Raw genomic sequence first — 26,071 nt, forward strand, 5'->3', positions numbered from 1 at the left:
TTATGTTGCTGACTTGGCCTGCGCTGTTTACACACACACACACACACACACAGCACATATGTATATGTGTGTGTGTATCCTGTATCCAAATTGAAACCACAATAACAACAAACAAAGCAGCAAAAGTAAAAGCACGAGTCAGAGAACGTCAGACAGCAAATGTTGTCGAGGGCTCTACTACGTGCATAAAGAGTTGCTTATTGCTAAGGGGGGAGAGGGTGTGAGTGGGTGGTGTGGGGTGGGTGTTTTAAGGCAGGTGTCGTTTTGGTGGCATCGCTTTAAAAGTCAAAAGTAAAAACAAGTCAATTTACGTCAAGCACTTTTGCTATAAAGGATATTAGAGCAGAAATACAACAACGACATGCCAACATTTCCGACATGTAGGCGTCGACTGTTTGGCGCCGCACAAGCTGCCACACACACACACACCCCACCAGCCAGCCAGCCAGAGATGTTAGATGAACACAAAAAAAAAAAAAAATGAACAGAAAACAGAATGCAACACACTTGGGACGGCTGAATAGGGGCAAGGTGGCGGGTGGAGGGTGGAGAGAGTGTAGGGGCGGGGGTGCGACCATTTTGTGTGCCTGACGCGCAGCACGTTGCATGCATGTCATTTGCGCAGTCAGACAATGCAGCAATTGGGACTCTGGGGGCGGCACTGGGCACTGGATGCGGGTGGAGAGGCCATCGGAATGGGCCATGTGCATCTTGTGCAAAACAAAATGGCGGCAGCGAGTTTTGTAGGCGCAGCAGCAGCGCTTTGTACAAAGTTTACAATTCTTCCTCCTTTTTTGCTGCGAAAGGAAATTGCGTTTGCCATTAAATGTCCATATCAATGGACTTTGTTGTTGTTGCCCGTTGACGACCTACCCCAAAAGCCGCTAAACATTATCAGCACGTGTGCGTGTGCGTGCGTGTGTGTGTGTGTGTGTGTGTGTGTGTGTGGCACGCAAAGCTTTGCGCACTAACCTACCGCAACGCATTTGAGGCTGTCTAAGGGTAGTTTGGCCAAAGCCGTCCCACACTCGCTGCGAGTTGGCACAAACAATTTAATACATTACAGTACTGACTGCTTGCCTGCTTCTTGCTTTCGCTTTTGCACGTTGCCAGTTGTTCGCTTGTGGCACGCATCGGAGGCATGGCAACAGCTCAGCCTGAAGTCGAAAGACAAGAAACCAACGCCATTGCCACTGCCACTGCCACTGCCACTGCCATTTGCCATTTGCCACGCATACTACTGCCCTTTAAATGGTGGCCTGCCTCTGCATAAATAATAACATAGCATATGTGTTGGCAGCCGAGCAGCACACAAGGCGTATGCGTAATATCTGATCTGGGGCTCAATAATATCCACGATGCGCATAAACAATACAGAAATTTATTATTTCTAAACAACACATCATTTTAGAAATAAATTGCGTGATATATGAGTTTAAATTTTTATCATAGTTTTATTCAAGTTTTCTGCTCAAATCGAAAACAAATTAATTTATTTAAAGCCAAAAACTCACTTAATTAATAAATAACAATAAAATCAATATTTGAACATTTCATGCCTAAAATTAATATAAAATATTTATACGAATCTTAAACAATTCTACCATATTAATATATGTATATATATATTTAGTTATGAGTAGTTGAAAATATAACTAGGGGACATTATATAATATATTATATTTTATATATTGTAACGAAATCAGCTGAACAGGCCACAGGATTAGGAATAGCGTAGCCCCCGGTACTACATGGAACAGTGTCACCACAACCCGCTAAAATCCGCTATAATATATTATGAATTGAAAAATTCTGTACTTTATTGTTTTCAATCCATTTATATTGTATCTTAAACTAGAGTCTTTTAAGAGATTTCGAAATAGATTTTACGTATAGTTTTGGCACAAATATTTGACTTTGAATTATTTTCGAAGCAAGCGTTGACTTCATACAAATATTTGCAATATTTCATAATAATTTATCAATAGCTAACATTGATTTTAACTATGAGAGTATCTAATTTTTCTCTCACTTGCCAAACCACTTGCAATATTAAGCTGCCAATCAAACAGAATGTAAACATAAACAAATGGCTGTTAGGAGTATTCGGGTAGGGGTGGCACTTGATGTAGACAGAGGGCCGTCTTAAGGGCTGTTTTGGGTTGCTGAAAAATGTTAATTAATATAAACAAATGGAAAATTATTTGCTGGTAAATTGTTTACAAATTTGCACGCAAGCTTACAAAACGCTAAGCAAAACGCTCCCACCCACCACCCAGTCGACCTGGGCCTGAGCGACAGAGGGAGCGAGAGGGCTAAGCTACCCCAATAGGTTAAGCTTGCCCCTTACCTAAGGGGAGCTCTAGTTGTTGTTGTTGTTGTTGTTGGCATTGATGCCGAATGCTGGCCGCCAATCAATGCCAATGCTAATGTTAGGAACTAAGAGCAGCAGCAGGGGCTAGTGCGATGGATTAGAGCGGGTGGCGGTGGCAGCGGCGGCGGGGGCGGGAAACCTTTGGACAAAATCAAGCGCCGACTTTTCGAAATGAATGCCATGTGCAGATGTCCTGCCAATCAATGGATACGCTTCAATAAACACATACATCGCATCGAGTTCCAAATGCACCAACGTAGAAACGAGCACCCATGGGTGCCAGCTGCGGGAGAAGCGGGGGGTGGGTGGCGGCAAGGGTGCAGCACTAAAGAGATTCAAGAGAGTGCAGAGTGAGTGGGGGAAGGCATTGGGGATATGGCACTGGATTGTGGCTGCCTGGCTGACTGCACACATGCATATAGCTATGTGTGTGTGTGTGTGTGTATGCAAAAGGATACCCTCTATGTACGTGTGTGTGTGTGTGGCGCCCAAATTGTAACACGAAAAGCGAACAAATCGTGAAAATTATTGAAAAAAAAAACAGAAATAACTATAAGCCTGAGAGTGTTAGACAGAGAGAGAAAGAAAGAGAGAGAGAGAGTGAAATAGAAAAGGAGAGAGAGCATACAAGAGAAAGCCATATGCAGCAAAATGCAGAGCAAGCGAGTGAGAGAGGGCGAGCGAGTGAGAGAGCAAGAGAGAGAGAGAGAGTGTAAAAGAACAGAGTAAATTAAAAATGTTATATGAAAAGCATTGCGTGCGGCAAGCTGAGGCAGCTGCATGTTGCAAGTGGCAAGTGGCAAATGGCAGCTACCTCAGAACTCAGAGTTCTCCACACTCAAACCGACACACACACACACACACACACACACACACACACTGTGAGAACATCGTTTCATTTATTGACGTGTAGTATCCCTATGATTGCCTTTTGCACAAACTATAGGAGAACTCGGGCTCGCTTGCGCTGCCGCTGCCTGTGCCACATCTGTGTTGCATCTCTGTTGCACCTTCGCTGCGGCCGAATGCCTAGCACCATTGATTGCTTCATTTTTTATGGTACGTACCAACGTACGCTTGCCGTAAAGCATCGATGCTTTTGTTTCGTATATTTTGCTATTTACCACTCGTTATATACACACACACACACACACACACACACAATCAAGCGATTGTCCTGCCTGCAACATCAACAACAACAACAACAACAACAACAACAACAGTCTGTTAGTCAGTCAGGCGGGCGGGCGGGCGGTCAGGCAGCTCGTCAGTCTGTCGAGCGAATCTGTGCACCTGTCTGTCCGTTGTTTGTGCTTGAAATATTTCAATTTTTAATTAGAAAATGTACACATGAGTTGTTCGCTTAATAAAAGCATCATAGCTCATACTCGATATGTAACATGTTCAAATAATCGAATACAGAAATTGCAAACATCAATTTCAATCTGCCTTGAACTTTTCACATTTCACTGTCTTGTCTCTCCCATCAGCTGCAACTTTTTCAACCTTAGCTTATTAATACTTAAATACGCTTAATTTTAACAACAATTTGTAAATTGAAATTGAGTCTGTTTGCTCGCAAAGTTTATTCGGTTTAGAAACTTTAAATAGTTTCCATAGCCATGAGGGTTTCAATTTGATTTTGCCGCCCCCTCTCTGATGTGGATTGATTACAACATTTTCTATGCATAATTTGAATGAAGTCATAATTATAAGCAGCAGCCCTGAATCAATCCTCTTCTTATACACTTTGATATTTGCACAAAGCATGAAAAAGCGTATCACGAAGTTGTGGCAATGTGTGTAACACACCAGATTAAGGCGTGTCAGACACCATGGTACATTTGCTCTTGATCAGTGAAACAATCCGAGTTTTCTGTCTGTATGAGCAATAAGAGCTCAGAGACTATAAGAACTAGACACTCCAAATTTGATACGTGGCTGCTCCAAAGCTCACCGCACTATTCTTTTATATTTATTTTTTAGTTTTGCCTAGCTCCGGCGCAAATCAAAAAAAATACTGATTTATGTCCACAATATTTCGCAGAAAAATTTCAAATAATAGTTTCAGATTGCTGCGATGCCCGAGTCAAAGTGTATAAAGTATTTGGCTGCGATCAACTTCATTGCTTGTTTTTTCTGTATTAATGTATATCTAATTTTCTATTACCCTCGACTGTCTATAGTTGATTAAAAATTTAAAAAGTTGGCTTACTTCAAAACTCACGTGCATTTGTATTTAAAATTAAATATTATATCAGAAAATAGCTAAAGTTACTTCGATATTATTACAAAATAAATATAGTTTTGAATGCTTATTGCCATTCATATTATTATTGTGTCTATCTTAATTTTTATAAATTATAATTTTCAATTGGAACTTGTTAAACTTATTATGAAAATGAGTTACTAATTTCCCCATGATGAGCACTTTCACACTTGATGAGCACTTCAAAGTTTTAAGCTTAGGCAAATTTACGAGTGTCTACTGTGAGCTGCTGCTGACGTCTGCTGCATCAACAACGTAACGTAACGTAATGTAACGGCTACGGCTACGGCAATGAAACGTAAAGTCATTTGAAAGTCGCAGTGAAAACTTATGCCATGAACTCTGGAAATGAAAACTTGCGCCCCACTGCGAGGGGAGGCAATAGCCGAGGTATCATATTTGTTTTGTGGGCTAGCTATGGCAAACTATATGTATTTGTATATGATAAGTTTGCTGTTGTTGGCGAGCAACGCTTGTTGCAGTTGCCAGCAAAAGTTAATTACATTGAACTAGCTCCAATTTGTAGATGATCTTAATTGAAGGCGCGCGCGTCTTTGTCTTGCTGAAAACTATGAGAAAAACCAACGTGAAAAATTCGACACTTCCTTGGCCTGGCAACGAGCAGCGCGCAGAGCGCAACTGCCACAACTGGCAACTTGCAACTTGCAACAGTTGTTCCTGCTGCTGCTGCTGCTGCTGCTGCTGCTGCTGGAGCCGCGTACACGTTTTAAGGTAACAACTGCTTATCACACAGCACCATCAATTGACCTTTTGCCAGGCAGAGAGTCAGTCGTGTTGGCCGCACCGCAGCAACCACAACAGCAGCAACAATAACCAGCAACATGTGTGTGTGTGTGTGTGTGTGTGTGTGTGAGCGAGAGCGCGATAGGCGGGGCGGCAGCAAACGCCTTGAAGCATTTCATCAGCCCAACTGCTCCAAATACTAAAGCGTAGTTCAAGTCAAGGCTTCTAACCATGGTTAAGGCCAAAGACGACTACGCTTATCGCCGGCGCAGCCTCAACGACGTCGCACAGTGGGACCAAGCAAAGTTTTAAAAGTACAAAAGATATTAAAATTAGATAACTTTCTTGGAATATAATTAAAGATTTTAAGTCAATCAACATTTTTCTATAATTATTATATAAAGTTTCGAAATATTTGTATAAGACTAAGACTAATATATTCAAAAAGTGCAAGAGATGCGAATTCGAACATGAAATAAGTCGAACTAAAATTTCTTTTCCACGTTAAAAATATTTGAAATGCATTAGTTTGCGCACAGTGGGAGAAATGAAAAAGCTCAATTAGGAATTCAATGAACGATTTAACAAAATATTTCTAACAATTATTTTTAAATTTTATTTTATTTACTTTTGCTTGTAGCTTTGAATTTATTCTATAGTAGCTAAGGCCTTCAAACTGTAAATGTTTATTTTTTATATTTAATTTAATTTTATTTTCCACATTTAATTAAGTTTCGGTGAGCAATTGGGAAGGGATAGGCTTTGGATATATTTCCAATAAAATTTCAATATATTTTGCTCAATGTTTTCAATGGCATTTAGAGCCACTGTGCGGCGGCAGTGGCAGGAAAATGTGCTGGGAAAATGAGTCAGGCGAGGAACGTAGCTGGGTGAACGTACTGGGCAAAAACAAAAACAAAACAAAAAAAAATGCAATAAAGTGCGCATAAATTTACGCGCGAAATCAATCTGGTAACTTGAAAATTAGCCCTGCCAGAGAGCCTCCAAACCGGACTGCCTACCAGCTTCAAAATCGCCTTTTAATAGCAGCAGCCAGAGAGAGGGAGAAAGGTAGGAAGGGGAGGGAGTGCGAGTGGGGTGTAGCGGAAAATATCTTGAGCTTTGGCAACGGCAGCAGGCAGTTATTTTAGTAGTTACCCTTTGCCCTCTTAAGTGTGAAATTTGCCAAGCTACTCGTAGCTTGTCTGGCACTGATATACAACAGAAACAAAAGCAACAACAGCAACAAGTTTACAGCCTATAGCCATCCATAGTCAGCTCCCAAGTGTATGGTAGTCGTCCATAGTCGTCCATTCGACAAAGGCTGTCAATAATTGTTGTTAATAACGCAACGCTTAACTTAACGTTAAGTTGAAAACGCTGCTGGACTTTCGGCTACAGCCCAACTCCAGCTCCAGCTCCATCGGCAGCCTCTCCCAATGCCTCTGTGTCCAATGCGGCCAAACTGAGATTTAATTAAGCTGATGCCTTGCCACATGCCCCTTGCAACGTTCACAAGAGTCTCTGCCTCAGTCTCAGTCTCAGTCTCAGTCTCAGTCTCAGTGTGTGATACGCAGCTAACTTGGAATCCTATTAAAGCAGCTCTCATGTAGTCTAATTAACTGAATGCCAGGCAGCTAATGCTAATAAATGAATATATTTTATTATATAATTGCGGAATTGTACAACTCTCACTTAAAAAATATAATTCAACTATTTGTTGGCAGAAGCAAATATTGCTATAATGTTATATGGTTTATATTTTACAGCAATACAAAATAATAAAACAATTGTAATTTATTGACTAGTGCAGCAACTTAAGAAACTATGCTTAATTATCTTTGTTTTATTATTAATTAACTGTATTCTTTATTAATGCTAACTGTATTCTTTGCTTATTCAGCTTGAGAAAAGAAAAGCATCGACTAAAGTTATATATTAATGATTTATCATTTATAATGTATATTTGTTGAATAAATAAACTAAAATCATAGCTGTTAAATAGTGATTAGTAATTAGTAATTTATAATTCGATTTTTAATTTTAAGCTGAGCTATTGACTAAATACAAAACAATTATTTTTCAGTTTTGCTAAGCCGCAGCCAACTTTTCATATATTTTAACATAAATATTACCTTTTCTTATTTATTATTATCATGAAATTTTCAGAACTATAATGGATCTGTCTCTATGTTAGATTTTAAAGGCTCTGAGCTTTTGTTATTCATACAGTCAGATGACCAGACGAATGGAAGTGGCTCAATCGTCTCAACTTGCCTTCCTGATCAAGAACATATATACCTTGTCTCAAAATCAATAAAAAAAACAATTGACCGATTTAATAGCTGTGACTAAAATTAAGCACTTATAGCTTTAATATAAAACAAAATCATTTTCAAACAGCAGATTTAACTTGTCAATGTAATAAATAAATGTGTTAAGTTTTTTTTTTATCTATTTTTATTATCTATATTAATAGCACAAATGTATTTAAAATATTTTAAGGAATTTTCAATCCTTTAATTGGTATAAAACTTATTTTGGCAACCTAATTTTTTCAGCTTAGGCATAAACAAAGCAAATTATTGTCATAGCCAAAGCTTTGAGATTTTTTATCCTCTTTTAGTATTTATTTTGGCAAATGTAAAAACTAATTTGTATTTATGGCTGCTTTGCTGGCAGCAGCAGCAGCGTATTACGTGCCACACAAGCGACCAAGAGAGAGTGAGAGAGTGAGACAGAAAGATAGAGAGGGAGATGGAGAGTGGAGCATAAGAGGCATTGCAATATGCGATTGCATTAGTAAATCCTTGTAATCCGCACATTAGTCTCTCTTTTTGGTCTTAGCAAATTACCTGCAGCAGCGCCAAAGCCAAAGTAACTGAAAGAGGTGGGGAAGGGGGTGTGGGGGAGTCAGAGTGGGGTAGCGATCTGTTGAAGCGTGCGGAGCGTCTGACAAACCACATGCGATTATGCAGACCTGTGTGGGGCGCTAGCGCTAGTGGACGTAACTAGCAAAGGGGGGATACAGGCAGGGGGCCGTGGGTGGGGAAGGGGTATGTGGGTATCGTAAAAATTGTGAAATATGCGACGCGTTTGGTCGCTGCAGCAGGCAACCAAGTGCGCCACACACACCACAGTATTAATAATAATATATATTATATATATATTTACTGTGTGTGTGTGGCAAGCTTGGCAAAGGCGCCAAAAAGATGGCAGCATCAGTGGCAAACAAGTAAAAATCGCATGCAATTTGAAGAAAAATATGCGAAAAGTAAACTTTTGAAACGTTGCATTTGTTGTAGGGCTGCTCAGCTCCAGCTCCAGCTCCAAGCGTAACTCTGCTCTCTATGTGCGTGTATGTGTGTGTGTGTGTGTGTGAGTGCTGCATAGCCATGAAATGTGCAAGTGCGTTAGCCCCAAAACCAATTTTCAGTAATGACTGCATTTTACCGACAACGACAACATTTGGGGTGAAGAGCGTAGAGGGCGATGGGGCGGGGTGGTGATGCGTGGGTAGATTGGGTATTGCTTGAGTAAAGGACGTGCCAAGGACAAACGTTGCTTGAACTGCCAACGTTCGTTGCTGTTGCTGCTGGTGCTGCCAATGCCAAGCTCCAAAGCCAAAAGACCGAAAACGCAACGAAACGAGACGAAAGCTGAAGATAGAGTCAAGCTGGGGAGAGGTGCACTGGTGCGCGAGGGGGGAGAGCCTTGCGTAATTTGCTGCGGCAATGGCGGCAAAACACAGCGCAAAATGGCGACAGCCCCCCCCCCAGCACCACCCCTAACGCTCATGCGGCAAATGCAGCTTGCAAGTGCAACTGAAGCTGAAGCTGAAGCCGAAGCTGCTGCTGCGGGTTTTACAATTTTAAGATTTATTTACGTGCTTTTGGGACGAACTGTGGCAAGGATAAGCAGCAGCAGCAGCAGCAACAACAATAGCTGTGAGGCAGCCGCATGCGTTTGTTGGCCGCGCCAAAAACTTTGCCAACGCCAACTGCATACTAATGCAACTCTGCTGCGTAGCTGAAGGCAGCGACTTGTAGCTGCTTGTGTGGTGTTGCGGGGTGTGTTGTCGGGGTGTTGTGATTGCTGGCACCCGCAACCAAGAGCATGTTGGCGTCGGCTACTGCAAAAGTCAGCCTGTGACCTGTTCGTCCTCTAAAGTGAAATATTTTAGCAGGCGAAATGCAATTTTTACAAACACACATACAGAGTGGGAGAGGGAGAGTGAAAGAGAGAGAGAGAGAGAGTGGGAGGGAGAGTGAGAGAAGGAGAAAAGTCTCCCCAAACAGCCATTGGCATGGCCATTGCGTAAGACTTCGACGACAACGTCGCTGGGGCGTCATTTAGTGACGCCGCCAGTTGTCTTAGCTGCTCACAGGACGACGACAACAACAACAACAACACCAGCAGCAGCAACAGCAACAGCAAGAATAACAAGAAGAAGAACTACGACAGCAGCAGCAGCAGCAGCAACGTCGCTGGCATATTTCATTTTCCAGCTACTTTTTTGCCGCTTCATTTGACAGCAACTGTTTGAAGGGGGAGTAGGTGGTGGGGGGCGAGGAGCTGTTTGCTCCATCATAATCTTGCGCTCGCTCTTTGTCCAATTTCATGGATTCAGTTTTAGCTGCTCACTGCTCACCGCAGCTCCATGTATCCGAAATGCTTCAGCATTGATAAATAGTTTTGTGATGTCCTGTGGGGCTAACGTGGCACGTCGCCCCACCCGCATCCTCATGTGTCTCGCTCTCTCTATGTGTGTGTATGTTGACTTTGGAAATTAGGAAAATTAATGTGGGAAAATGCTTGCCCCAAGTGCTGTCGTTGCTGCTGCAGACGTTGCAGCTGCCAGCAGCCACAGAACGCATCTCATCTCATATATCAAACCGAATGGCGCCTATTTGAAAGCTTTGCTTAACTTTTTTCCCTCCCCTTTGCTTTGCTACTAAATAAGACAGCTGTAGCTTCAATTTTTGGAGACAACATAAACCAGAAGCCGTCCTGCTGCACTGTGGGCAATGTGTACCCATTATCCAATGAATTTAATAACTTTATGGCTAAAACAAATCATTCGAACACAGTGTAGAATAATTCCACATAGAATGCATCGACTGATGAGTCGAACAGCAGCGCAAAAGCATCAAAGATCGCTTGCAATACACTTAAAGACGAACGACTTCAAATAGACAAGAGAGATTAAAATTAATTAAAACCACAATAAGAAAATAAAGACGCAATAGGGTTAGGCCTCCCAAAGAAAAACGGACGGGAGCAGAGGCAGACCTCTCTACCAGAAGAGCAGACACTTGGGCTGTACCTCCCAAAGAACAACAGACGGGAGAAGAGGCAGACCACTTCCTAATTCAACATAAGTTGACAACAAACGCCTATCAAATCTAAAATTTTTTCATGCGTGAATGTTGGCGAAGCGTTTATATGGTGGCTGAATAAATATATATACATATGTATATAGTTGCGTATCTTGAACAACATTTGAATAAGCTTCAAGGCTATAGACTTTAACAAGAAACTCGCCTTAGTAACTATAGCAGCTGCTCAATCGATGGTGATGCTTCTACTCTTTGTTAAAGCAACAAAATTATATTTCGAGTACTTTTTGTGATTTAACAAAAAAAAATAAACATACATGCTATATATGAAAAATAGAAGAAACGCTACTGAGACTGCAATTTATCTTTAATAGAGATTAGTTTACCTACATTTATACTCTCCTAGTTGTGTGTACCGCTTGGTCAAAGCAGCATTTGCCTCGCTTGTTTTTCAAAAATTATGAAAACTTAAGAGTGTTACAAGAACTTAATATTTTTTAACTTACTGTTAGGCCTAAATTCTGCATTTAAGTTTTGCCGAAAAATGTGTGATCCTTGTATAGTTTATGCTTATTTAGATGATCCAAGCTTTAACGAATTAGAGATAATGCGCTGAAATTGTTGGTATATGTAAATTTATGTATATGAACTATCAGAGACATGATACATGAAAATGCAGGAATATGGGAAACTTTGCTTTTATAGTAAGTGCTATTAACCTATTTTAACCCAACCCATTCATAAACTCTCGGCAATATCCAGTGCTCAAAGAAGAAGCAAGCCAGAAAATGAAGCAATGAATATTTAACAAGCTCCAAAGATAGAATGTAATGCTTTATTGCCACCAACTCTGTAAATTTAAAAAGAAATTTAATTCTTTTTTATTTTTTATTCTAGCCATTCCTTTGGGATTGCAGACTCAAAATCGAATAGGCACATACCGACATTATTTAAAGCTAGAAATGCTAGAGTCTAAATCTCAGAGTCATCTCATTTTGAGTAAATGACAAAAATGTAGTCTAATTGCCCATTGTGCCAGCAGCAGTTTGAGTCTCTGAACATTTTAAATGCTCAATAGAAACGTTAATAAGTAAGAACTGATTATATATAGATATATGTATATGTATTATAGTATAGGCTAACAATTGATCTTATATTTTTGATTATATTCTCCCTTCTCCCGCTTCAAGCGGTTACAGTGCCTCAAATAGAGGCGCTGACCAGTCCATATCTTCAATGAACGAGGCTTGTTTATATATCAATTCAATTCTGATGAAGAACTTCTTATGCAATGTTGCTTATCGTATGTCTTGGCAGTTATTTCAAATGCAAAGTGAATGCGGCTCTTGTAAAATTGTAAGCAATTTGCACGCAATGCGATAAGAATCGTCTTAAACGCACGATTAATGTCAATTTTATCAATAAAATTATAAATAAAGACATGAAAACGAGCCGAGCTTGAGATAAGCTCGAATGAAATGCGAACGCAAGTCACAACAACAACAGCAGCAGCAACAGCAGCAACAACAACAGCGACGGCAGCAACAAGATCCAGGACAGGCAAATTATTGAGTGTTTGCAGCTCGTGTTGCATGCACAAAACGCAGCTGGGCAAGTTGCAAACGTTCGAAACCGTTCGACTCCGACTCCGACTCCGACGCTGTCTTGATGCAAATGTGCAGCTGCTGCTGCTGCTGCCGCTGCCGCTGCCGCTGCTGTTGGTGTTGCTGCTGCTGCTGCTGCTGCTGTGGCTGCTTGTTGCTCATTTGCAGCGTTGGCAGAGCAAAGTGGCAATTCGGCTAAAAATTTATTTCATTTCATTCAACATGCTTAACACACTGTCGCACAGTGGGCGGAAAGTGTGTGTAAATGTAATGTAATGTCGATTTAGATTTCTTTTCGCTTTTGATTTAATAAAGTTTTTAATATTAATTTAAGTAAATCTTATCAATGTTCTATGATTCTAATTTGCTCTATAATTTTGATAATTTCAATATATTCCTTCTGATTTCTGAATGATTTTTGATGTTCCATTCAATGATATTAATTAATGTTCTCACATATATTTGTGGAACTGTTGACTGTTTTCATACCACTGTGCAGTGGCTTGGTGTGCGCTATTCCCACGCCAAAGGCTAAGCAGCGGGTTCAAAACGTTTTGCCCGCCAAGCTTCAGCTTCCAATTACACAAAAGATTGCTGAGAACAGCCGCCAAAAAGTGCAGCGTTTGATAATTCGCGCGAAACTGCTACAAAAGAACAACAACAACAAGAAGAGCAGCAGCAACAGCAACAGCAGCAGCAACATTGAAATAAAGCAAACAGTTTGGCATGGCAAAAGTTTATGCTTTGTCTACTGGCTAGGGATGACGTCATATGTTTTTTTTGCGCCGTATCTATGACAAATTAGCAGCTCAAGAGTTGCAACCACTTGTTGCTGCTGCTGCTGCCATTTGCATAAACTGATTTGACATTATGCCTACAAACTTTTACAAGCAGCGCAGCATTTGTCGGCAATTTCTTTTGTTGTTGTTGCAACATTTTCTTAATGAGCAGACCAAGACAATGAGGCCGGCAGCCCTTCAGACTATATGCATATAGTCATATATACTATATATAAATTAATCGGAGCGGCGCATGCAATTTCAATTTGTTGTTGTTAGTTTTATGAGCTTAAAACAGAGCAGACAGCTTATGCACTTGGCTGCTTAAGCATCGCTTTTTAGAGCCTGTCTATAAGGTTGCCACAGAATGTTGCATGCCCCATCGTTAGGCAGTAGCAGTAGCTGACTGGGCTTGGCTGCAACTCAACTGTAATTACTGCTTACTAAATCAAACTAAGTTAACGCCCCTCTCAAGTTCTCGCTCTCGCTCTCTCGCTCGCTCGATCGCTCGATCGCTCGCTGCAACTCGCCCACGTTGACAACTGGAAAATAAAGCAAAGCCAAAGCTAAAAGGCAAAGATCAATGGCAAAATGCCGACGCAAGTCCAAGTCCTAGGTGCGACTACAACAACCACAACTGGCAACAACAAGTGACTGCCACTAGGAAATTGCAACTGCAATTGCAACTGGCAGCAGCAGCAGCATCAGCAGCAGCAGCAAATTAAAAGCCAAAGTAAGTAGCATCGAAAACGGTATCGCTTGGCATATTGAAATAAGATCAATATCGCTGCGAGCAGCGAGCAGCGGGCAGCGGGCAGCGCGTAGTTGCGTTTTAAAAATAAAGCTGCGATTGTTCTGCAGCAGCAACAACAACAACTGTCAAACAAGCAACAAGACATATTACGGGCGCGGGCAGCTTGCGACTCTCGAGACTCATTTACAACTGCCCAGAGTGTACGTGTATGTGTGTGTGTGTGTGTGAGCAACACTTTACACCAAATCGATTGTCCTGCCTTTAACAGATGTTGAGCATGGGCTTTTGAAGGTGTTTTTATCCGCCAATTGTTGCTGTCAGTGCTGAGCTAGCAAAGCTAAAAAAAAGGAAGAAAAAAAAACAAATACAAATAAACTAGCTAAAAATATGTTTAAAAGCCAAGGGCGTAGGCAGCAGAACTAACAAAAGGGATAGCCGATCATTTATTCTATTCTATATTGCAATAAGTTTATTTGTTTTCGTTTTCTCAAATGCAGAAATGTAAATAAATAAAAAATAGCTGAAAACTATGTAAAAGCCAGGGGCGCACGCCAAAAGGGGAGCCTTGTTGTTACCCCCCTCAGCAATAGTTGCTAACAATTTTTGAAACAGTTCTAGCCGTAAACTAGCCAACTTGGCTTGCTTTAGCCCATAAGCTAGTTGTTGTTGCTGTTGTTGCTGCTGTTGCTGCTGTTGCTGCTGTTGCTGTTGCTGCTGCTGCATCAGAGGGACCGCCGCCAACGCTGCTGCATAAAAACAATTGTTGCTGTTGTTGTACGCAATTTAAATGGAATTTCAGCTACTGGGCCCATGTTGATCGCCATAAATAATCGCGCAGCGTCGCCTTTTGCCATTGCCCAGCATCAATGGTGGCGGCAGCAACATTGTACAGCAACAACAGCAACTTACAACGTACGTCGTCGTTGCTGCTGCTGCTGCAACCGGCGACCGCATCTCAGATGGCGCGATAAGGTAATTGGACTATTATGTCAAAAAGTATTTGGCGTTTAAGAAATATGGCCTGGCATTTGACATTTCGGCAGGCAACTCGACTCGACTTGACTCGAGTCGACTCGAGAGCTTACGAGTACCCTGCCCCGCCTGCCCGCCCCTCACTTGTGCGCCCTTTGTGCGCACTCTCTTTCGCTCATTCTCACACAATTACATTTGCAATTGCCACAGCAACAAAACAAAAGGTGCACATTAAAATCAAGCGCGTTGCAAGGCCCGCGCTGCATTGTGCCCCAGACTGAGCTGCTGCTGCTGCTGCTGCGGTTGCAAGTTGCAACTGTGCCTTAGCTTCGGCATTGCTGATAATCAGCAATCACTGGTCTGATCAACAGCAGCAGCAGCAGAGAGAAAAAGAGAGAGATTATTTTTATTGAACTGCGTGCCCATTTCAAGAAATTTAAATCAGTTGACTAGCAATTCATAAAAATATAACCGAACTTGAGTTGTTAAGCAAAAGCAAAATTTTAATTGTATAATACTCTTAGAACAAATTTAGATCAATTCAGACAGCTTAAAGTATAAAATAATAAGAAATAGAATACAACACAATGTCAACTTGGTATTGCTGAAGAAACTTAAGGTTGAAAAGTTGAAACAAAATCTGGTTTATATTTTTGCATTTTCTAATTTATGTAAATTGAATTGTTTAATCAATGCTATGTTGCTATAAATAAAATATAGATATATAATAAAATTCATTTTACTTTTAGTACATATATATATATATATATTATTTATTATATTGCACACATTCAGCCGAACTATCTTGACTAAATCTCAACTGAATATTTAATTATCGAAAGCTCTTCAAAGTTGCTCAAGTCCATTATCTGGGCTAGCAACAAAACACATATTTGCCTATTTGGCAACTTTCAATGCATATCGAGAGCTATTTTTAGCTTAAGCAGCTATGATTAAGTTAATAAATTGTTGAACGCCGCTGATCGCCAGCAAGCAGTCGTGGCCGAGCGGTTAAGGCGTCTGATCTAGAATCAGATCCCTCTGGGAGCGTAGGTTCGAATCCTACCGGCTGCGTGATGGGTTTTCATTTTGTTTTTTTTTTTTGTATGGCAGCCAAAAAGTAATTAAGTGTGTTTATTAGTCGAGGCAGCCTAAGCAATTGAGTTGAAAGCGTCGTCGTCGTCGTCGTCAGCCAAATAAATAAGCATACAAAATGGGTAAAGAAAGGAAAAGAATAAAAAATACAAGATGAATTACCTTTTGCCACTGCACGTGAAACTGACACGCCAATGGAAATGTGTGTGAATGGTATGTGAAGGGGTGGTGGAGAGGGAGGGGGAGGGGGAGTTGGAGAGAAGCGTCTTTTGCCGAGTGTCCACTTGCCGCCGTTTTGGCTCCACAGGTCCACTCCCCGTTGCTTTGTTGACGACGTCGCCAGTTGCCAGTTGCTGCAAGTTGCCAGTCGCCTGTTCATGCCACACATGGCTTTCAACACGTTCTTGGCATGTTTTTTATATATCGTATGTACTGCTGCTATATATATATGCTATGGTATGGATTGTATGTATTTTAGCTTAAATATGTATGTTTCTTATTAATTTTTTTTTTGGCCATTTCCCTTGGCCAAACAAACGGCTGCGTGACGTCGCAACGCTTACCACTTTGCTCTTGATGGCTCAATTCATTCATTTGCTGTTTGTTGTTGTTGTCTGTTGGCTTCAAGCTGCAGCTAAATGCATTTTTAATTTAATTTTTATTTAAAATAATAGCGCTGAAAGCGAGCGCGCGCATTAAAAAATGTTTAACATAACAACAAAAGCATTAAAATTACTTGTAGTTACAAAAACTAAAAAAAAAACAACTAAAAAAAGAGACAGAGACAGAGAGAGAGAGTGGTATAGATGGATATATAGAGAGCTGCATACGATTTAGACATGAGGCCCTCTCGACTCAGCTTTTAATTACACTGCCCGGCAATTATGTTAATACACGTTCATATGTTAAGAAGCCGCCTTTGGTCTTACACACACACACACACACACACACATGTGCTGGCTTTGAACTTTTTGCATAAATTCCAAACTGGGATTATACGCAAATCGCAACTTGGCCGCGTCTCAATTTTACTCATTTTCCATTTCGTTTCGTTTTCATGCATTTAATTGGGCGGCAGTTGCTCTTAGACCGACGAGTGGGGTGGCGGCTGGGGAGGGGGGCGATTACATTCTAATTACGAAACATTCTTATTAACCAAATGATACGCGAACAACAACAACAACAACAACAGCAGCATAATTTGTTGTCTGTTGTCTCTTAGTCGTTTTTTTTTATGTTTTATGCATTTTCAAGTAGCTGGAAAAAAGTTAATTTGAGGCGCAACTTTTTACGCGACAATGAACTCAGCTCAGTCTCAGTCTTCAGACTTTTCTGGCTTTTAACATGATACTCCAGTCCACTGTGCTAGCTGCTGTGTGTATATTTTCAGCACTCACTATACACTTGCCAGAGTTCATTGGGAATATATTCCATTAAATTTAAGTTGTAATCTAATTGGACTGAGTCACATTCATTTTGCATTAAATACCGAAACGCATTCAGTGGTGTCGATTAATAATTGCATAGCTTGCATCTTATTGTTTCTTAAGTTTTCTCACAAATAATCCAAATTATTATCAAATACCATTTTTTGTTCTTTGTTGCAACCCTGTTCATTCGTCCAGTTCATTTAGCTTGGTGGATCGTTGATAAAAATCTATAAGTCAATTGTATTGGGATATAATTGTAGGTGGAGTAATGGGAGAGTCTGTTGCACATTGGGCAGACTTTTTGGCATAAAGTAAAATTTTTCATGTTCTCAAAACGTAACATTATTTTTTTTTTATATTTACTTTAGTTTTGACTGAATGCACGCCTGAGTTGTCGATAATCACCCTCTAATATTTAAATGACTTTAAGTCGTGCTGTTGCCTTTTTTGAATTAACAAATTAACAAATTGTTAAAATGTCAAATATTTGCGCAGGTATGTAAAATATATTTGCCTTTATGTTATTTGGCATAGTTTTATCTGTCGGTCCAATTGCTTTTAGCTTATTTTTCCAGCTCAAATCTAACAATTGTAATAATGTTGAGTGGATTATAATTTGTACTCAGCTGTTAGCGGTTCTTTTAAGTGTACAGTTTACAGTTGTATTAACAACTTTAGTTCGTTTTTGCCCTATTTCTAACTAAAAGCACTTGTTGCGGCCAAATATGATTCTGGGCGTCTGGCATTGCTGGAATTTTGGGACAGCAGCTATGCAGCTGTGATATATTTCACAATTCGATGGAAATGATTTTATGCCCTTGGATTTTTAAGAACAAGTGCAAGCTACTCGAGTTATATTGATGTTCTGCAAATATTAATAACTGAGCAATATTTCACATTCAATTTTGTATTTGACACTTGCTGCTGTAAAAAGTGTTGAATGCCCTATGAAAACAAAACAAACAAAACTCTCGATTAATTTTATTTCCCTTCAAAATCAAGAAATTGTTGAAATTTGTATGAGGATGTCATAGGCAGTAATCAATTCACATTCATTAGCAAATGTACTAGCATCTGAATTGTTTCATATTCTAGAACAGACAACCTGAAATCCAAAATGATGTCGCTATAATTTTGCACTACTTAGAGTTGGTGAATTCTCTGGTGATGAAATCACCAACAAAATCAACAATTGCTGTGAAAAGACTTTGTTTCAATACTAATTATTAAAAATAAGAAGTACAAGGACTTCCCATATCGCTATACAGAGAATAATTAGCTCTGCTATTTTAAGCAGCTTATGGGATGTTAAACAGCCGGCGAAGGACACTTTGCTAGCTAGCACCTGACCAGAGACTTAATCTGAATTGAAGTTGGCTTAAAAGTAAAATTGCGAGCATATTAATCGCTGGTGCATGAATCAATGAACTTATAATTAATGTAAATAGTAACGCATTACGAAAGCAGCAACAATAGTATTTATGCATATTTGGAAAGTTGCTGGCAGTTGCATGAGCAGCAGCAACAACAGCAGCAGCAGCAGCAGCAATTGTTGCCATTTATGTGTGTGTTGCTGTTGAAGCGTTTTGCCCAAATTCGCATATCAAGCATCAAACATCAAACTTCAAAATGCGCAACATTTCAACGTTGCCCACGTCTGGCTGCCTGCCTGCCCCCAAATCGTCTATACATACCACACAGTGTCAACGTCTTTGTGGCTGCCAAAGATTTGAATATTGCACATTTGTGTCATAGACGCAGCAGCAGCAGCAAGCAGCAGCAGCGAGTGAAATATTTTTGAGTGCACATTGTGCAACACACACCGAGAAACAAACAAACAAACAACAACGGTGCAACATGTTGCTGGCAGCTCAAACTCAGCCAACTTTGCTGCTGTCAGCAACAAAAACAAAAATTTACAATTGCGCCATTTGACAGCTGGTCAGATGAAAAAGCAACAGCAACAACAACAATAACAACAGCAAATGCGACGATCTGCGAAAGTCACACAATGCAACGTTCTGTGGCATGGCAATGATGTGCGTGGCACGGCGAGCGCTTGTCGTTTAATTGAAAGATGTCAATTTGCAACCAAACGCATAAAGTGCGTTGCGCAACAACAACAACAACAACAACAGCAGCAGCAGCAACAGCGAATGTTGCTGGCAACGGACAACAGTTGCAAATAACAATTAAGTGCAAAAGGGTATAACAACAAGTGGCAGCCCCCCTACCCCCTACCCCCTTCCCTCTTCACTCTCTCTCTCTGTCTTTGTCTCTTTCTCTTGGCTTAGCTGCCACAAATAAATTTCAGCCAAATTGCCAACGTCAGCGATGCTATCAGCGGCATTTATCAGTTTCAAGGGAAGGGGCAGGGGGGCAAGTTGCAAGTTGCTCTCTGTGTTTGTTGCATGCGGTTATAGGCTGCATGCTTTATCGCAATATTTAATTGGCAAAATATGCGTCTAAACGCACATAAATTGCATTGCTAACGCGTTTGTTGCGCCTCACAGACCGCACGCCAATTACAACAGCAACAGCAACAACAACAGCAACAACAACAATAAAAGCAGCAGCAGCAGCATCCGCACGCAATGCAACTTCACTCTGTTGCTCTGGCGGCAATTGCTGTGCGGTTGCTGCTGCTGCTGCTGCTGCTCAACGCAAACGAACAACAGCAACAGTTGCTAACCTGCCGCAAATGTCACAATTGCCAATTTCGTTAGTGTGTCCAAGCTGAGACTCTCTGTCTTCGCATTTGTATTTGTGTGAGTCCAAGTCGCAACTACGCAGCAAACAAAATCTTGCAACTGTTGCAACGACGGCGACGACGACGACGACGTCGACTGACACTTGACTGTGTGGCTTTGGCTTTAGCTTTGGCTTTAGCGTTTTTGCGGCTTGTTAAATTGTCGCAAAGTTATGAGCAGGCGATTTTGCATTGCCTGCCCCAAGTTGTGGCAACTTGCGCTGGCAGCTGACGAGCATTTATGTATCTCGACTGCAGCCTGGAATGGCAAGAGCTATCAGAACAGGAGACCCAAGTTAGCAGCAGCCCTTGATTGATGAACAAAAATAATTCAACTAATTCTTCGCTGCAAAACTCAAATTAAAGTACAAAAGTTTTTTGACAACAAACTCGAGATTTCCTATGCTGATTAGTGCTAATAAAAATGTATCAATTATACATATAATACATATATATATATATTTATATATACATATTCTAAAATTTTTATTTATATATTTATTTATTCAATGTCAACTATGAACAGTCGACGATAATAGTTAGTGATTACAAAAAATATTTAAAAGTTAAGTTTTTGTTTTTCTTTAAATTTGATAAGCTAATGGATTGGGGGCACTACCAAAAGAGCACAAAGGTCGGCGAGTCTTATAAGTTAGTTAAATAAGAATGCAGATTCCACAAAGTGTATATATTTTTGTCGAGCTGATTTGATATAGCCAGGGCTGCCTGTATGTCTGTCCTCGATTTGAGCAACATTATTTTATAATTTATTTCGCGCTTTCCCCTTAAATTAGCTAAGCTCATTGCAATAGCTTTAATATATGAACTTGAGTTTTGATACAAATCTCATAATCATTTTATTATATGCTGTTAACATTGTCTCGGGTCATAAACACAAAAGTTATTAATGGAATAATATCTGATGAAAATAGATAATATGTGAAAATTCGTTAGTCTTAGTCCAACATGTGGCTATACAACTTTAAGCTCGACTTAAGATTTCTAAAGAATCTCGTGGCTGTTTTGATTGATTTTGATTTTCATTAATATGTTAAATGTGTAAATAACTATTCAAATTATTCTTATTGGTATTGCTAGACGAGGAAGGAAGCGTCTATGTTGCCAATGAAATTATAGAATGCTTAATAAAATAAATAAAATTTATTGATTTTCTAGCTTGTGCTTTGGTTGATTTAACTTAAGTTCATTTGCTCGTCGCAAGACTTATGGCTGCTAGTGTAAGTACATAGTTTAAACTATGTGTAGAATGTGTAAGTTGTAGTAGTTGTTGCTGCTGTGGTTGTTGTCGTTGCAAGCACATCGACTTGATAATTGAATTTGCGGCAAGTTGGCGCTAGGCGACCGCGACCTTCGTTAAAGTTGAAAAAAGTTTTGTGTTAAAGTGCAAAACTGGCACAGAAACTATTTGCCCCATATAAAAGACACACACACACACACACACACGGGTCATATGTGTGTGTGGCATAAAGTATGCGCTGAGTGCTTCAAGTGAATTTATACTTATAACTCTTTTTTATTTGAATGCTTAGTTGCTGTTGCTGCTGCTGCTGCTGTTGTTGTTGGTATCGCAGCTGTTTTCGCGCTTGCCGCAACTTGAGCAACGTCCTTGCTTGCTGTTGCCCCGCAGCTGCACACTTAAGCCTTGCACTCAATGTTGTTGCAAGTAGTTGTTGCTGCTGCTGCTGCTGTGGCTGCTGACTGTCTGCAAAGTTTTCCATATTTTTAGTGCAGCAGCCAACCAGCCAGCCAACCAACCAACCAACCAACCAGCCAGGCAGCCAGCCAGCCAGACATTTGGAGTTTTCCACTTTGCAATAAGTTTGAAACTTAAATAAGGATAATAAAATGCTGTCGACTGCGCTGCGGCGGCGACGCTGGCGCCGGCAACGAGACTCTCTGACTCTCGGATTCAGAATCAAAACAGTCTGAGGCAGCAGCAGCAGCAGCAGCAGCAGCAACACTAAACTGTAGACTGTGTATGCCATGTAGCATGCCCCATGCCTCATTCTGCATGCCGCATGTCTCATGCTCCATATACCACAGCAGCGAGAGTCTCACGCTTTGCGCGCGCTCTCAGTGTCGGACGTCCTTGGCTTGCTGCTGCTGCTGCTGCTGCTGCTGCTGCTGCTCCTGTCTGTGCGCTGTCTGCTGGCAAACAACCTTGCCACCTCTTGTTGCAACTGCAACTAGCAAGCAAACTAGCAACCCCCCAAGCCCCCACCATCAGCCACTCAGCCTCTCACTCTCACCCCCGCCCGCTTTGGCCGGCAAACGTACAGAAGTTCTCGTTCTCTAGTCCGTGATTCACTCTTGAACAACTTTTTAACATAATGAAATCAAATAAAATGTAGGTAGTAGCTTTATGCAACGAGCAACGCTTGTGCCACATAATAGCACACACACACACACACACACACAGAGATGTATACATAATGTATATACTGTATATATGGCTGGTTGTTGCTGTCTGTGTGCGCGCCATAATAAAATATATTTCAGTTGTCTGCTGGCATCGCCAACTGCGGTTCCTGTTGCTGCCACTTTGTTGCTCTTGTTGCTGTTGCTGTTGTGCAACACTTTCGCTTTCAACAGCACAAGCACAAGTACTTTCAATTATCCCAGCCAACCACATATCTCTTCGCTTGCAACTATTTAAAAAATAGAATAAAACACCGAGCAAGCAACTCCAGTCAGCAAAAAGTTTGTACTAAGTAGTTTGAAATTTAAACACAGGTCGAGTTACTGTGACAAAAAATTGATACAGAGATGTCTCTAGACAGACTAATTTCGATTTTTATAGCATTTTTTGTTAGCAAGAGCTTATGATTTCAGAAATTCCCGCCACTAATTTGATGTTTAAATAAAGAGAACTCTTCGATTTGTCAACTGATGTAGAACTGCAAGTTCGATGACTAAATTTTCTCTAAGCTTTGTAGACTATTAAAATAAACACTTTGTTTTATAAAAAATGTAACCCAAAAGTTGTGGAAAGCGTTGCAGACTCCATTAGCCGAGTCCTGTAATTTAATTTAATTTCTTTGGGTAATTATTTTTATTCACAATTTATCTATGAACGAGTTGTGTGCTTAAAGCTTAAAGTCTTTGTTTTATCGCTGTCTCAACTTTAATGTGCTCTTGTTTTATAAAGATTTGCTTACTATGGCAATTTGGATTGGAGGCAACGTTGGACTCCATTAAATCCTTTGCTTTTATACTTTTTTGGCTGGGCTTGCTTCATTGCTGATTAGGCGGCTCAGACTTATTTTCGAATCCGTTGTAGGCCTTTGCGCTCTTCTTCTTCCTGCAGTTAAGCCATTGACTTGCCTGCAACGGTTTGTCCCTTCAATTGAGCGCTAAGAACAAAAGGACGTATCTTTCGATTGTTTGCCCCTCCTAGTCCTGTGCACGATTAAAAATATATATGCTGCTTCAATGCCTGCTCCCCCACCTCCCCCCCCCCTACACATTGCTTGCATTTACATTTGCCGCACTGCTCATCATTTTGTGGCACAATTGCAGTGCAAGCGTCTCGCAGTTGCCCCCAAATCTGCGGACTGGAAGTTTGGCCCACGAATTTTAAAGCAATGATTGCAAAGTCCTTAAAGAGCGAGGCTTACTGGCTAAAAGAGCTGTTTAGCTCTAAAGTGGAGTATTAATCTGGCATATTATAAAGATTTTAAATTCAATCCTACACTTTTATTTAAATAAATCACATAAATCGCTTCGAGTTGTCAGCCAAACGCTAAAGTTTCAAATTGTGAATTGTGATATATTTGATATATTTGGCCTATAAGAATTACCGTTGTAAGCAGCCACTTTACTTCACCTTCAATTACTGGATTAAATACAGTTAAAGCATGAATAAGTGCAATGGCTAATATTGAGTCTGACTTCAATTCAGTTTGATTACCTTATATTTATATTAGTTATTTTTCTCATATGTAATTTTATATATGTAGATAAATGCAATTCGGATGTGGAACAATTAACTGACGCGACAAATTGATTTCAAAGAAAGTTAAACAAATATTTGGAAAATAAAAAATAATTGAATACGAAAACTAAAATCTTAGCACTGATGGTAAAAATTGTAATTTTGACGAGTGCTTTAAATAATAAAATAATTATTGTTGCCATAGATAAAAAGGATATATAAGTTCTTTATTTTATATATATTTTTTCAGTCTCTCAATTAATTGGCTTACTTAAAATAAAGTTTATTCTCTAATGCGCTTAGTAACTGAGTCAGTTAAATTTTAATTTCATTTGACTTTTATGTTGCTCTTGTTTGCTAATATTTTATATATTTAATAAATAAACTCAACTCATAATAAAATATATTTAATTTTGTTATGCTTTGCTTGATGCTATTTGTGCAATTTAAATCGTTGAAGGTAAGATGAAATTATTAAATTGAAGCTATATCCCTTTTGTTTGGAAACTCTGACTAACTATAGCTTAAGCTTGAACTTCTATGGTCAGCTAAATCGCTTGTCCGCCTCATGCTCCAGCTCACTCCACTCCACTCACTCCTCCTCGTCGGGCTCTGTTACGTATTGTATTTGCTGCATTGCTCTCTTTATACCCGAGCTTCATTTTGTGCGCTGTCGTCCATCAGTGAAATAAAAATGTCACTCCCATTGCAATCCATCACGTGACAAATGTGTCTCTGCTCTGTGTGCTCTCGCTCTCTCCCACTATCTCTGTCTGTGCTTGGGCGTAAATGTGCCGAAAAAATAAAAAATATATCCATGTGTATATATAGAGTGTGTGCCACGGCCGGCCGTAGCGGGCGGGCATTGAAAGCCAAGCCCAGGCCCAAGCCCAAGCCCAAGCTGAGGCCAGGCCAGGCCAGGACGCAGACTGCAGGCTCGTCCAAGCGTCGGGCTGGGAGCGGGCAGCGGGGATTGGGGACTGGGGACTGGGCGCTGCCAACGACGAATGACGTGACATGGCAAAACTTTTAGTTTGCCTGACAACACGCAGCGTGGCAAGGATGTGAGCTGGCGTGGGCGTTTGGGCATTGGGCGTGGCTGCTGTTCATGTCACATACGTCTGTGTGTGTGTGTGTGCAACGTTGCATTTTTTTCTGCTTTATTTTTTGTATTATTATTTTTATTTCTTACGTTGCGCTTTACTTTTTTTGTGCTCTGTTATTTTTATGTGCCTTTAGACTTGCCTTTGTTTTTGCGCCTCGTCCCTTTTTATTTTTGTTTTTGGACCTGTGCTGTTGCTGTTGCTGTTTACTGTGCTCTCTAGATTGCATCCAAAATTTATGTTGTCACTGTCGTTGGCGTTGGCGTTTGCCTTAGTCAAAATGGCGGCCGTTCGAGTCGATTATTTATAAGCAGTGACAGCGACGCGTCAACTTGATGATTAACTATGTTTGCCGTGGCGCCCTAATTGAAAATAATGCACCCTACACACACACACACACACAGAGTATTAGGCGCACGGACTACGGAGCACGGCCCACAGTACGTATACGCAATGCCGTGCTAGGCTAATGGCTGCTGCTGCTGCTGCTGCTGCTGAAGCGGATGCTTGTGTAGGAAATCCTCTAGCTATGCTATAATAAAAGAGAAAGAGCGAGCAAAAATTGCGCAGCCCCCCAAAAATTGCAATCAAGTGCAAAATTGCCGACGTAAACGATGGCAGCCCAGGCCAAGACTCTAGCCATGCCAAAAAAAAAGGAAAAGAAAAAGAAAAAACGTAAAATAGCAACGAGCAAACTGCAGTCAGCTGCCAAAGCACGTAGCAGCAACGTGGACGCCATCGTCAGTGCCATCATCGTCATTGCTGGCAAATGTTTGAATGTTGCTGTTGTCCTTGTTGTTGCTGCCGACGCCGACGCCGCTGCTGCTGCTGCTGCTTGCCGTCGTAAAAACAAACTGAAAGCAGGCTCCTGCCAGCCGAAAGTTCAGAGAAAATAAAAAAATAA

The 26,071-nt window shown here is 40.6% G+C and overlaps 1 non-coding gene across 1 annotated transcript; it reads left to right on the top strand.

Moving 5' to 3' along the window:
* The first annotated feature begins 15,828 nt into the window (after positions 1-15,828).
* On the top strand, positions 15,829-15,909 carry Trnas-aga. Its single transcript has one exon. It is a non-coding gene; the product is annotated as a tRNA-Leu (tRNA).
* The last annotated feature ends 10,162 nt before the right edge of the window (positions 15,910-26,071 follow it).

The sequence above is a fragment of the Drosophila busckii genome, chromosome X, assembly GCF_011750605.1.
Source record: "Drosophila busckii strain San Diego stock center, stock number 13000-0081.31 chromosome X, ASM1175060v1, whole genome shotgun sequence".
Taxonomy (NCBI): domain Eukaryota; kingdom Metazoa; phylum Arthropoda; class Insecta; order Diptera; family Drosophilidae; genus Drosophila; species Drosophila busckii.